The following is a 15185-nucleotide window of genomic DNA, read 5'->3' on the forward strand; positions in this document are numbered from 1 at the left end:
ATGATGCAAAGAAGTTGTGGGTTGTGTTGCACTGTATCTGGCTGTGATGTGATGCACTGTGTTAGTACTACGTAGCATTGTTATGAATGTGTGAGGAGGTTGTGGATTGTGTTGCACTGTATCTGTGATGCAATACACTGTGTTAGTTGGTACGTAGCATTGTGATGGTGCAAAAAAGTTGTGGGTTGTGTTGCACTGTATCTGTGATATAATGCACTGTGTTAGTTGTGTACACTACGTAGCATGTTGTGATGGTGTAAGGGAGTTGTGGATTGTTTGTGTATGTGCTGGTGCTGTGATATGATGTACTGTGTTAGTTGAGTACGGTACATAGCATTGTTGTGATGGTGTGAGGGAGTTGTGTAGCACTGTATCTGTGATATGATGCACCGTGTTAGTTGTGTACACTACGTAGCATTGTTGTGATGGCGTGAAGAAGTTGTGGACTGTTTGTGTATGTGCTGGTGCTGTGATATGATGCACAGTGTTAGTTGAGTACGGTACATAGCATTGTTGTGATGGTGTGAGGGAGTTGTGTAGCACTATATCTGTGATATGATGCACTGTGTTAGTTGTGTATGGTAGGTAGCATTGTTTTGATAGTGTGAGGGAGTTGTGTAGCACTGTATCTGTGATGTAATGCACTGTGTTAGCTGTGTACGGTACATAGCATGTTGTGATGGTGTGAGGAAGTTGTAGATTGTTTGTGTATGTGCTGGTGCTGTGACGTGATACACTGTGTTAGTTGTATACGGTACGTAGCATGTTGTGATGTTGTGAGGGAGTTGTGTAGCACTGTATCTGTGATATAATGCACTGTGTTAGTTGTGTACACTACATAGCATGTTGTGATGGTGTGAGGGAGTTGTGGATTGTTTGTGTATGTGCTGGTGCTGTGATATGATGCACCGTGTTAGCTGTGTACGGTACGTAGCATGTTGTGATGGTGTGAGGAAGTTGTGTGGCACTGTATCTGTGATATGATGCACTGTGTTAGTTGTGTACACTACATAGCATGTTGTGATGGTGTGAGGGAGTTGTGGATTGTTTGTGTATGTGCTGGTGCTGTGATATGATGCACCGTGTTAGCTGTGTACGGTACGTAGCATGTTGTGATGGTGTGAGGGAGTTGTGTAGCACCGTATCTGTGATATAATGCACTGTGTTAGTTGTGTACGGTACGTAGCATGTTGTTAGGGTGTGAGGGAGTTGTGTAGCACTGTATCTGTGATATGACGCACCGTGTTAGTTGTGTACGGTACGTAGCATGTTGTGATGGTGTGAGGGAGTTGTGGATTGTTTGTGTATGTGCTGGTGCTGTGATATGATGCACCGTGTTAGCTGTGTACGGTACGTAGCATGTTGTGATGGTGTGAGGGAGTTGTGTAGCACTGTATCTGTGATATAATGCACCGTGTTAGTTGTGTACGGTACGTAGCATGTTGTGATGGTGTGAGGGAGTTGTGGATTGTTTGTGTATGTGCTGGTGCTGTGATCCGCTGCTGCCTCCTCCCGCCTCCTCCTCTGTCTCACTTCTCATACACACACCCTGTTTGTGAGCTGCTCTGGCTGCACACTCAGCTGCTTGGCCCCATCTGACAGCCCGGGAGCTCAGCCCGGATCCTGCCGCCGCTGCAGCGGGAAGGTACTGTACCCCGGGGTCTCTCCGTGTCACTGTCATCCCGGCCGCTTATTCCTCTCCTCCATTTCCTCTAGATTCACTTACATCCCAGCAGCATCTGCTCCAAGACACTTGTTGTGTTCATGTCACTCAGTCTTGTATGCTTGTTATAGTGAGTGCTCGCTGCTGCTGCTGCAGAACTTCTTGGCTCACTAATTGATTTGATTATCACACGTTTTGAGCAAGATGTTCTGGGGCAGCTGTGGTCAGTCCATCCCAATGTTACTTGTAGTAATGCTTTTATGTCATTGTATCTGTTGCTATGTTATTGGGGGAGATTCCATAGAAAACTGAAAGTTTCTTTCTTTCTTAAGGAAACCTGTATATCCATCTTTAGTCCAGAAACAGGTCCCTGCAGTGACATTTTGGGGGAATATTTGTCCGAACATCCACTTTATCTGTAGCAGGAACATGGGAATTAAGTTGTTAAAGTCCAACCTGTTACCTGGGCAGTCTTAAAGGGGTAGTCTAGGATTAGAAAAAATATAGTTGCTTTCTTTCAGAAACAGCGCCACTCTTGTCCTCAGGTTAGGCAGGGTATTGCAGCTTAGTTTCATTGGAATGAACAGACCTTAGTTGTAATACCGCACACAACCTGAGGACAGGGGGCGCTGGTAACTCCAATCATCCACTCCTACTGCCATCTTTGTGGTACCCTGTAGAGATTGAAGTGTCACTTTTCCAAACATTTTAAAATTTCTATTGAAATCGATGGGAGTTTTATGACACTGGACACTGGATGCAGAGAGAACCATGAACTTATCCGTACAGTGATACCAACCAGTGTTTATGTTTTATTACTTAACAAATGCTCTGTTGTCTTCTTAAAGCACAGGAAAAGGTCGCTATTTTTAATACTTTCAATTTTAATACTTTAATTTTTTTTTTTTTTTTTACACTTTATATTTTTTTGGTCCTCTCAGGATGTGATCACTTTGCACAATACCCTGATAGTCTGCAATACTTCTGTATTTCAGTGTATTTTACCAGTATCCTGTTACACTGTAACGGACCCCCAGCTGCTGTGACAACTCCTTGACACCCCACAATTGGAGGGATTGGCAATTGGTAATGAAGCTGTATGAGGGATTTTTTTTTAGCTCTAGTTTTTTGAAACATAGAAGATTGTCATCACCCTGGGCCATCTAGTCTGTCTTTTTAGTATTTCCCTCCTTATTATCTTAGGATAAAAATAGGTTTATCCCAGGCAGGTTTACATTCAGTTATTGTAAATTTACCCACCACATCTGCTGGTAGTTTGTTCCAAGCATCTACTACTCTTTCAGTACAGTAATATTTTATTCGTAAACTAAGGGACTAAGCCATGAAATTACTCCATAGCTCACAGCAATACTTATACTGTATTGCAGTGTATAACACTAACAGGCAACCTAGAAGTCTAAAGGTTGTAATAGGTGGCGGACCTGGGACAGGGTCAGAGTTATGACTGTTACTGCAGGATATCCACTGACTCCCCCTACTGGTGGCACCAGCTCAGCTTCTGGGTCTATTGCCCCACACTGTTTATTTGCCATCCTGTTTTCCTGCACCAGAATACTAAAACTGGTGCCTGGTGTCACACAATACGCTATAGAACCACCCTGGAAATCCGAACCATAACACACAATAATGCAGCATGGATGTGATGTAGGTTTGGCCACTGAACTTCATTGCATCTAGAAAATAGCAAACCAGTAGGTCCTGTAGCTGGCCTGAGAATATTCCAGAATTCTAGAATCCATTGCTGATTATTTATTTATTTATTTATTTGGGGGGGGGGGGGGGGGGGGGGGGAGGTATTTACTTGAACCAAAAAATCTGCAACATTGTAGCATCCAGTAGCAGATTATAATAGGTCCGTTTTGGGCGGTAGCCCGGGCCCTGAGCTCCAGAGGGGCCCATGGCCCCCAAACAGACTTATGTTCAGCCATGATTTGCATAAAAATCTCTGCTTTTTACCGCAATTTTGTACAAATCAGGGCAAAACTGCCGCCAGGAGACAATGCAGTAACATTAGAGAATATATTGCAGGACCTTATCATGTGACAATGATGTCACCACAGGTCCTTTACAGGCTGCATTATGGAGGAAAAAGACTTAAGTTAGTGCCACCATAGTTACAGTGGGTTGGGGGAGCCCAAGCTTAGTGAACAGCCCGGGGCCCTTAGTAAAGTTAATCCGCCCCTGGTAGCATCTCTGTAATGCTGGGAGGGTTAACCTGAGGTCAAGTTCCCAATGAACTGACTGTGAATAACCATCCCAGCATTACAAAGAACAGGGGCATAGCTAGGAGTCATGGGGCCCCATAAATCCAGTATGGGTCCCCCAGCTGTCGGGGGGGGGGGGGGGAGCTGTCAGTGACATGACATCCCCGAGCCCCATACTCACTTGGCCCGGCGCAGTATTCCGGTGTTTTGGCAGGTCCCCAGCACACACATGACACCAGCAACGCTGCGCCCGCCAAATGTGTATGGGAAGAGGGGGTAGGTGCTGCTGCGATCAGGGGGCTCTAAGAGTGGTGTACCATGAAGGCAGATAATGATTCGCCAGGGTCGGGCCCCCTTACTGCCCGGGCGCCATAACAGTTCATGGTAGCTACGCCACTGGCTACAAAGTTGCAGATAAAGCCTGCCAGAGACTTGTTTACTTCAGATGCATGGTTTTAAGAAGTGAAAACCTTCAAAAAAAATTTTTTTAAAACGGTTTGCTTAATAAATATGTTGGTTATGGTGAGCTTTTAAGAACACGCCCACTTCTCGGTTTAAATTTTTGGGGATTTGTTTGACGTACGGTGATATGGTGAAACAAGAAACTGACAGAGGAAAAAAACGTAAAACCCATCAATATGATGATGGAAACATGTGATCAGCTCCATTGTGTAGGGGACTTGTTTATTGGATGAATTAGGAGGCTATGGGCTTTTTAGTTGTAGTTGAGGCTTTGGTCACACATTGCAGCACTGTCACACTACTGTATAATCACAGTAATACCGCCGCGGTACCACAACAGTGCTGCAACGTGTGAACACAGGCTTAACTCTTTCTGATTTATTCCTGTTTTTTATGGGTTTGTATCAGTTTTATATTATTGTATGGCTGTATAAGGTGTCATATTGTAAAATAAGATTCCTTTATATGTCTATAGAAAGTAATATTGGGAGATGGCAGCAGCGTGTGTAGTGACTGTGCTGTGCTACACGGGAGGGACTCCGGACTCCCACGCCTCTGAAAATTATTAGAATTCCATATCTCCCCTCAGGTCTTAAAGATCAGATGTTACTACACATACAAAGCCTGGCCTGCACATGGTATCACCCATACAAGGCTCTGTACATATCCTGATAGAGTCCCGATCACAGTTATGATGGAGTTAAAGGGTAGAATGATGAGAGAATGTCTCTAATACAAACCAATGTTACATCTGTAGTCACTTTCAGGACCCCTTCTAGCACAAACCTGCAGAACTTTACCCTTTGTAAGCCCCCTGCCTCATGTGTTTTAAGCTTGAGGAGGTTAATCCTATACGTATACATTAATATAAACCATGAGAATGCCATACAGTATGATAAACCATGAGACCTCAATACAATATTATAAACCATGAGACCTTCATACAGTATTAGGCCATGTTCACACAACGTAAGTTAAGTATTAATCACAGCCGTTGTTGCCGATTTGCAACATGGCCGTGATTAATACTTAACTTACATTGTGCTGCAGCTAGAGGGAATCCCGGACGGAATGTATACACATAGTACTGAACACAAAAAAATGAAATGTCATTGAATAGTGGCTGCAGAGAACTTGTCAGTACACACAATGGAGCGTGCGGCTCCGGTTGCACGTTCCATTGTGTGCAGCGGGGAATTCGGATGCGCCCGCATCCAAATTCAGCAGAAGTGAAGGTCATTATGGGATGATCTTCAGTAAAACCGGCCGTTCTGTGATCCGGCCAGGTCACAGAACAGCTGATGTTATACATAGTGTGCATGTGGGACCTCCATATAGTATTATAAACCATGAGACCCTCATACAGTATTATAAACAATGTGACTGCCATAGAGTAATAAAAATCATGAGACCTCCATACAGTATTTGGGTTCACACATCGGGTCACAGGACGGCCAGTGTCAGTGATGATCATCCCGGCCAGTACTGCTGTACCTGGCGGATGATCTTCATTTCTGTTGAATGGTTCAATTCACCATTGCACATAATGGAGAGAGGGGCCGGAGCCGCACGCTCCATTGTGTGAACTGACAGGTCTGTGCGTCCACTATTTAGAACCCCCTACTATACAATGCTCACATAATACTTTCATATAGTACTATAGCAATAAAAAAAAAAAATACTAAGTCCAACTAATGATCTTATACAGTACATACATAACACTGTCCAATAAAGAAATAATCCTCCCATACAGTACCGATACTGTTCTTTATAATACTATACAAACATGATATTCTTATATACAGTACACACTACCATACAATGCTTAAATGCTATTGCCATATAGTACCAAAGTAATACATAATACTGTGCACAAATAATAGTCATAAAGTTCACACATAATACTGCCATATAATACACAAATAATACTCCCATACAGTACTGACATAATATTGTACACAACACCATGCACAAATAATTCCCTCATATAATACCATCATAATAACAGCAAAGTACTTTGCCTGCTCTCAGGTCAGACCCAGTGGAGAGGGTATAGGTAGTTTAATGGTTACAATCTAAAATGGTAAAAATCTAAAATATATAATAAAAAAAACCCAAATATATATATATCATAACTGTGAAGCAAACAAAATACACAAATAGACAATATTCACAAATAGAAACCATCTAGTATATAAGCAGGTTTATTGTGTTTGTGCATTAGACACAATAGGAAGCCCAGTGTCAGCAGGTTTAGTATGTTGGAGCATTAGACACAATAGGAGCCACAATGTTACGTAAAACGTTTGATTATAGCCAGGGCCAACATTGGGAGGGAGGGGGGCAAACTGGGCAACTGCCCACGGCTCCTGTCAACAAAGGGGCCCCCCAAAGTGTCTTAACTCACCTGGATCCTGCATATCTATGCTACTAAGAGAGGGTGGTGGTATCTGGGCAGACTACAGCACAATGTGTGTGTGTGTGTGTGTGTGTGTGCAAGGCTGAATATAATGTGTGTGTGTGTGTGTGTGCATAAAGTGAGTGTGCATATAACGTGTGTGTAAATCTATATAAATATGGCTGTGTGTGTGTTTGTGTATATATACATACTCGTATGATACTGTAATTTTTAAGGGGCTGTTACTTTTCCAATCCACCCGCCTACTGTCCAGCCCCCCGCCACCTCTCCAGTCTTCTGTCCCCACTCCAGGACCCATACCGCCTCTCCAGTTTCCCGCCACCTCTCCAGCCCCCTGCCCACTCTCTATTCCCCTGACACCTCTCCAGTCCACTGCCCCCTCCCCACTACCTGTCCAGCCCCCTTGCCAGTTCCCTGACACTTCTCCAGTCCACTGCCCCCTCCCCACTCCCCCACCACCTCTCCAGCCCCCTGCCCCCTCGCCAGTTCCCTGACACTTCTCCAATCCACTGCCCCCTCCCCACTCCCCCACCACCTCTCCAGCCCCCTGCCCCCTCACCAGTCCCCTGACACCTCTCCAGTCCACTGCCCCCTCCCCACTACCTGTCCAGCCCCCTTGCCAGTTCCCTGACACTTCTCCAGTCCACTGCCCCCTCCCCACTCCCCCACCACCTCTCCAGCCCCCTGCCCCCTCACCAGTCCCCTGACACCTCTCCAGTTCACTGCCCCTCCCCACTATCTCTCCAGCCCTCTCGCCAGTTCCCTGACACTTCTCCAGTGCCCATCACCTCTCCCATCCCCTGCCACCTCTCTCTTTCACCTCCCACCTGTCTGACCCCCCCATCACCTGTCTGATCCCCACCACCACCTCTTTGATCCCCCCGCCAAATCTTCTGCTACCCCTAATCTCTCTGATCATCCATCACCTCTACAATACCCTACCACCTTTGTGAATCCCTTTCACCTCTCTGATCCTTACCACCACCTCTAAACTTGGTAGCCACAAATCAGTCTAGTTGGCGAGGTTGGCAGCCAGGAGTGGGGAGAGGTGGGGTAGCGCACCTCTTATGAATACAACCGACATAATAGATATGTATCTTCTATATTCATTACTGAATTTTTTAAAAGGAGACAAAAAAGAATTGCAGACGACTTTGTCCCTCCTCCCTCTGACATCTTGTGTGTCCCTCCTCCCTCTGTGCACAAGTTGGGCCAGGGACAGGAGTGTAATAAGCATATAATAAGGAACCTAGCCAGGACCGGTCTGGCCTGCTGGGGAGCCAGTATGTTCCCCTGGATGGCCCCTGGCGTAGTACTCCCACCCTTATACCCCTATTCCACGGAACGATTATCGTTCATAAACGCGCTCCCATGACCGCTCGTTAACGATCACTAAACGTTTTTTTTTTTAGCGAACGATATATGTAGTGTAATGATTATTTTGCGGTCGTTACATGGTCATTTAAAACGTTCGCCGGGCTGATCATGACCATACGACACACCTACTTTTTTAAAACCTTTTTACGAAAGATTTCTAATTTTACGAACCGATTAGCGAATTATCTTTCAAAGACCAACGACTTTTTTTCAACATGCTGAAAAACTATTTTGAACGACAATATAACAATTTCGCCTTTGTCGTTCGCTCGTTTACACTAATTCCACGAAGCGATTATCGTTAACGAGCGGTCGTTGGAGCGAGTTAATGAACGATAATTGTTCCGTGGAATAGGGCCTTTAGCTGCGCTACTACACATACACATTTTATTGCTGTGGTCTGCCATTACTACTGCTATATGGTCACTGTATATGGGGAATATTGCTCTGTGTATAGTGGCTTTTATTAATTACTAATATAGTGGTAATGGCCACAAAACACAATACTCCTATACAGTACCTGCAGGGGTGTAATTAGCACCATAGCAACCATAGCGACTGCTATGGGGCCCGCCATATCAGGAGGCCCAAACCTGCAAAACACTGGTCCCCCTGACCAGTCATCATTTGCAGGGTGCTGCAAATGTCCCTTTAAGTACAAGCAGTCCTAACAAGCACTTGCAGTTAAATATTAATGACTACACATGACAGTTTTGTGGTCAGTTGGGGGGCCCAATGAAAAGTTTGCTGTGGGGCCTATCCATTTCTAGTTACGCCCCTTAGTATCTGTGTGATATTACAGTACAATACACAAAAAATAAGTTCAGTACTGATATAAATACTATGCACACATAGGCTGGGTTTACATATATAAGTTGGCATCAGTTGCGTTTTTTGCCTAAAAACTGACCACAACTGATGTCACAACTGATGCCAAAAATGCATCAGTTGTGATCAGTTTTTCTATCCGTGTTTTCATTAAAAACCATCAGTTGCCATCAGTTTCCATCAGTTGTCATCAGTTGTCACAAGTTGCGCTCATCAGTTGACATTTTTTTCCCCAGTATGTTTTCCTGTCATTTTCAATGGGATTTGCGGGGGAGCGCACAGGGGGGCTATATACTAATTGGGGGAGCTTACAGGGGGCTATATACTACAAGGGGAGAGCGCACAGGGGGGCTATATGGGAGGGGGAGAGCGCACAGGGGGGCTATATGGGAGGGGGAGAGCGCACAGGGGGGCTATATGGGAGGGGGAGAGCGCACATGGGGGGCTATATACTATTGGGGGAGAGCGCACAGCAATGCTGTATACTAATTGGGGGAGAGCACACAGGGAAGCTAAATATTACTGGGGGGGCAACAGGGGGGCTATATACTACTGGAGGAGAAACAGGGGGGGTAATATACTACTGGGGGACCAAGGGGGGACTATAGGGGAGGGGGAGAGCACACAGGGGGAGATATATGTTTATTTTGTGTTACTATTTGCCTGAACGCCGGATGCCAGAGCCGAACGGCATGCGTCCTGCCCGGCGAGGCATCCGGCGCTCTATTCGATTGAATTGGTGCGGCGCCGCATCACCGGAGCGGCGGTCCACCAGGACGCTGCAAGATGCGTCCTAACGCACCGACGGTCCGGCGATGCGGCGGCCACTAGTTCACCGCCGCACATTTTGAACGATCCCATTGAAAACAATGGGATCAGTTCAAAGATGCGTTTCCCTCCGGCGCTTTTCTCCTGCGCCGCAGGGAAACGCCGCCGCACCGCCGGACATATGTAAACCCGGCCATAATATTCCCTTATAGTACCCACAAAATACACCTCTACATTACCACATGTCCACATAAATCCTTAGTGGTCTATGATGGTTACTGTTGCCATTATAATGAATAGGGTCTGGGCCAATCTATTGTTGACGTTGTCTATGGGCCGTATTACATGGAGCGATAATCGTTCAATTGGGCCGATTATCGCTCTGTGTAATAGAGACAACGATCAGCCGATGACAATGATCTTCGGCTGATCGTTGGTTTAGCTTTGAACCTAAAATGAACATCTGATGATTGCCCAAACACCTGACACCTTACCTCTCCCCGCTCCTGGTCTTTTCTCCTGTGCTCCGCAGCTTCCACGGTCCTGGCGGCTGCAGCATCTGAGCGGCCGATCAGCTGACAGCCGCTCAGCCAATCACAGGCCGTGGACAGGGAGGCTGCGGAGCACAGGAGAGAAAACCAGGAGTGGGGAGAGGTAAGGTATCAGGTGTTTGGTTGAGGGCTGCATGGACATCACTATCGATGTCCATGCAGCCCTTACTGCCCGATTATTGGACCATCTTATAGGTCCAGTAAACGAGCGCCGATCTAGCAAATCGACACTCGTTTACTAAAATTATCTGGTCGTAGTCGGCCCATGTAATAGTACCCTATGGGGCTGGCTGTAAAGTATTATATATCTCTAAATGCTGTAGAAAAGAGCTCAGCCACGATGGCTTCTCCTATAATAACTTACATTTCATTACAAAACAGAAACACATTAGATAAAAACATATTTATGTAGAAAGTCTACGTAATACATTCACTTTAAAGGCATCTTACCATCTGGGACATTTGTAACATATCCACAGTATATTCCACAATGTCCCCTAGATGCAGGTCCCACCCATCATGAGACTGAGGGCTCCCGACCACCTCCAGCCTGGAGGTGGTCAGAAAGCCGAAGACAGGTAAAGTGAATAGGTTACGAAAATATTGTGACTTCCATTAGTGCAAGCAGTGTAGCCCTTCGAGCTATGCTGTTCATGTAACTGAGAGTTAAGTAAATATTGTAGCTTGCAGGTCTACACTGTTTGCGCAATTTCTATTAAAGTCAATGGGAGTCACACAATTTTCCTAAGTCATCCACTTTGGCTCTCTTCTACTTCCCGCCCCCCCCCCCCCCAGATGGGGCCATGAGCCATGTTTACCGGAGTTGGCTTGAACAAATTGTGACAAATAAAGCATACAAACAACCTATAATCCACGCTCCTCTATAGCACATGTTTGTAATTATAAGAAGACCCTAGAATTTAAAGGGATTTTGCTGACAGTCACGGGTTATGCAGCGCCAAACATCAGCGCCGGGATGTTGAGTCGCACAAGTCCCGGGATTCACACTGAGATCAGTAGATTCCTGTATACAGTCTGAAGTCTTCCCCGATTCTCACATCAAACATGGTTTCCCCTGTCAGCCGTCACATCACCGAATCCTCGTCCCCGCTCCTAATTACTCCGGTCCCTCTCTAGCTCCTCTCTGACATCCACCTTTGAAGTGACAATTGTGAAGTTGCTGTGACAACTCTGGCCGGGCAAGATTGTTATTTAAAGGAATAGCAGGAAGTCTTTGATATGGAGCACTACAAGTACGGTACATGGGGGGGTGGAGGGGGGCGTTATGTTCTGTGTCTGATGGAGGGAAAACCACTGAAGATAAAACTGCGTCTGTAACCAAATACGTTTTTGCATAAATTGTGTTAAAATAATATAAAACCCACATTCATCTACAGATATAAAGTGCAATAAAGAATCGATTGGCAATTTTAATATTTACTGCTCATCTAAGCAGAAATACCCCTTAGGCTTATTCTAGCATAAGACTAGTGACAGAGAAGAGGAACAGAATGATGCATTACTTACATTGTCCTGTGCAGTTGATTCTGAGATATCTTCCTGAATAACACAAACATTATATGTGTGAGACCAGTAGTCCTGGATATTCATGAGCACCAGCAAACTCAGCCCACCAGCTGCGGATTGGCAGTTATCAATCTATGCTGTGTATAGGCAGTCAACTTTCAACCAGCGCCTGGGATGGGTGTGGCAAGAATCCCATTCTCCTGCATATTAGGAGAACGGATGAACAGAATAATACACCAATCTGTTCAGCATTTCTGTCACTAGTTTATGCTGCCCTCATTTAAGCCAGCATAAACCTAGTGTCAGATTCCCTTTAAGAATAGGAGGAAGACAGGGAGCTCAAACGGGCCATGTGTATTATCGGAGTTATGAAAACAACCAAGACCTGAGGGTCAGGGAACCTCCCTACCCCAAATGTACACCATATATACCATATATCTATTGTGAAATCCATTCTTCCAAGACAATCTATATAAAAATATAACAATCTATAATTAATAATCAATATAATTGATATTGTTTGTAGCGCAAATATGGAAACATGTTTCCCAAATTTTAAATGTTTAAGCCCCACCCCTGAGGAACACCCACAGAACTACCAATAAACACCCATTTTTAGACATATTTGCAGGGCACCCACTGAGGATCCTTTGATGGGACAATTCAAAGAAAAATGGATGTCTCCAAACTTCTGGATGTTAAGGAGCAGGCCTGATCACGCCAGTCATGATAAGCCTGATCACAAGCAGCCAAGATAAGTCCTGATCAGTGTATGCTAAGGGATTTATGGCTAGGGTTCAACCCACAAGGCCTCCATCTGTCTCCAGAAAGAGTGGCCAAGAACTTCATGGCCTCTCAGTATGGCCCTACTTGCAACAGATAAGTCACAGTGTTCCAGCAAGTATCATGGCCGCTCGTTCTGCTGATCAGTAGAGATCCTTAGGATTTATGGCCTATAAACATGAGTAGAAATCCATGTTTTATACTTCATTATTTTAATTTTAGTCATGCAAAACTCTACAGATCTATGTAACTGGTCCTGTTCAGCAGTGAAAGGTTGGTGGTACCACGGGGACAATAATTTACATTACAGCCGCAGGATCGGTGTGTCCAATCAGTCGTCAGGCTCATCAGTAAAAGTAAAACATTAACAAGGAACACATTTGTTGATGGCTCCGGGTAGAAGACAATTCTGGGAACTGTTACTGAGCAAGACGGCCTACAGAACAGCAAGTCATGTACAAAATAACCATTAAAGGGGCTTACACAGCAAAATCTTACAATGCTGGGTTAGAAAGTAAAAGGGCCAGAAAGAGGGCGGAAAAAAAACAACTTTTTTTGTGTGTGTTGCTGCAGAGCAGAAAAGTAATGTCAGAGGTTATAAGAGGCCTGAGGAAGTTCCCATAGAACGACAATAGAGATGAGTGAACCTCAAGCACACTTGGGTACAGCATTTGATTACTGGTGGATGAAGAAGTTGGATGCAGCACTAGGGAGTCCTGGAAAACATGGGTACAGCCATAGGCCATAGACTGTATCCATGTGTTCCAGGCAGATGTGAGGTTCGCTTATGTTAAGTCCGTGAACAGACAACTGATTAGTTGTATGTAATCTGACAACTTATTGGTGCTTCACAATGTGCTGGGACTTCTTGCTGTGAATGAGGCAGAGAGAGCTGTAGCTGACACAGAGAATCACTGGAAAACCGCCTGACAGTCAGCCAAACCCATTGATCTTGGTGAAACCAGCTGATTATCTAATGTGTAGGGGCCCTCCCGACAGAAGATGTTAGAAAAGAGAAGGATCATGTTAAATTTCAATACCCAATCTTTTAGATCTCTCTAGAATTGAAGAAGCCAAATGTTCATGTGTACGGGGTAACTGGGCTACAGCTTGTGAAGGTATATGGCCATCTCTTATGCGTAGTAATGTCAGTAGGTGTCCTCCTATATTATATACTGCCAGCAAACAATAGCGGCACCATACTGTGGCCAAATATATGTGACATAAAGTATATTGTCATAATGTTAGCCAAATACCACAGCTATACACAGTATCAGACTGGGGCCCACCAGAGGAAATGATCCTGGGGGGCGCACCAATCAAGAACCAGTGAGAAACAACATTTTAGATAGTGTTTATGTAGGTTTTCGGGTGGGCCAGTCCGTCACTGGCTATTTAGATATACCACCACCATACATGGCAAAAATAATACGTTGTACACTGCTGAATTAATATTTTTCTTTTACAGATGCCTGCACCTACCCTGACCCCCCCACATCTGCCATACTGACCTTGTCAGTACTTCCTGGTTCCTGATGAGGTGCCACACCTGCACGTACTGCCCCGGATTAGCCAATCACTGGTCACAGTGGTGCCCCACCTCCATCAGGGCAGTTTCTGCAGGGACTGAGCTTCATCAGGAACCAAGAAGCAGCTGATAAGTCAAGGGATTGGGAGTATCAGGGTGGCAGCACTCTTATTTGTCAAACCAGGCCCGATTATCAGCCGAAGGAGCATTTCTTGCTATACTACTTGCCAATCATCGGCCCGTGTGAAAGGGTCTTAAGAGAGACAGGTCCAGAGCTGATAGGGTGACAAATGTCTGTGCAAGGCCTCCTCTCCAGAGGAACCGCATTGTTATGATGTTGTCCCTGATTTTCCTCTTGTTTGAAGTCCTGTAAAATCTAATCCAACCTTTTGTCCTGTTCGTCTGCTTGGTGACAAACACTAATGGCTGTCATTACAGCGCCCAGAGGGACTGTCACTTGCTATTACACAGACTCTGAATAGCATCTAATCCTACGCAGGTATTTGGTTATTTACAACCAGCTCCCTCTTTTCCTATATTGTGTCAGTCTCAACTGCACTTCTGGAATTCGGTTTATGAACCGGAATGAGGAGATATTCATTAAATTCCAAATAAGGCCAAAAGTTATATTTTTTTAAATTAAAACTTGAAAAACTTCAGTGAGCAATTTCGCATCTGTAACTGCAGCCCGTAGGGACTCGGCGCTATCTCCTTATGTGAAATGTCAGATGAAAATGGATTCCCTGCTGTGTATATAACTTACATTGTATGAATTGTATATCAGGCACCAGGAGTGGGATTATTATACTATGTATCTACAATTCTTCAAAAGAACTTTTATATGAAAATTATTAGAAGAAAAAAGTCCCCTGTGGCTAGAACATGGAAAAAAACGACAGACGAGTATCCCTGGGAAAATATGGGCTGACCCAACTTCACCTTTTGGAAGGTGTGCAATGTTGGTCAAATAGCACTGTGTACAGACTCTAAATAATACCAATACACAGTGCCATACTGTGACAAAAACAGTGCCACAATAATAGATGCAGAATGA

General features: G+C 44.8%; 1 protein-coding gene across 1 annotated transcript in view; it reads left to right on the forward strand.

Annotated features, from left to right (window-relative positions):
- The first annotated feature begins 1556 nt into the window (after window positions 1-1556).
- PAQR8 (progestin and adipoQ receptor family member 8) overlaps window positions 1557-15185 on the forward strand; it is a 41513-nt gene continuing 27884 nt past the window's right edge. The window contains exon 1 of the mRNA XM_069975956.1: window positions 1557-1645. The gene's annotated coding sequence lies outside the window, so the exon portion shown is untranslated. The remainder of the gene's footprint in view (window positions 1646-15185) is intronic.

Source organism: Dendropsophus ebraccatus, chromosome 6, assembly GCF_027789765.1.
Source record: "Dendropsophus ebraccatus isolate aDenEbr1 chromosome 6, aDenEbr1.pat, whole genome shotgun sequence".
Lineage (NCBI taxonomy): Eukaryota > Metazoa > Chordata > Amphibia > Anura > Hylidae > Dendropsophus > Dendropsophus ebraccatus.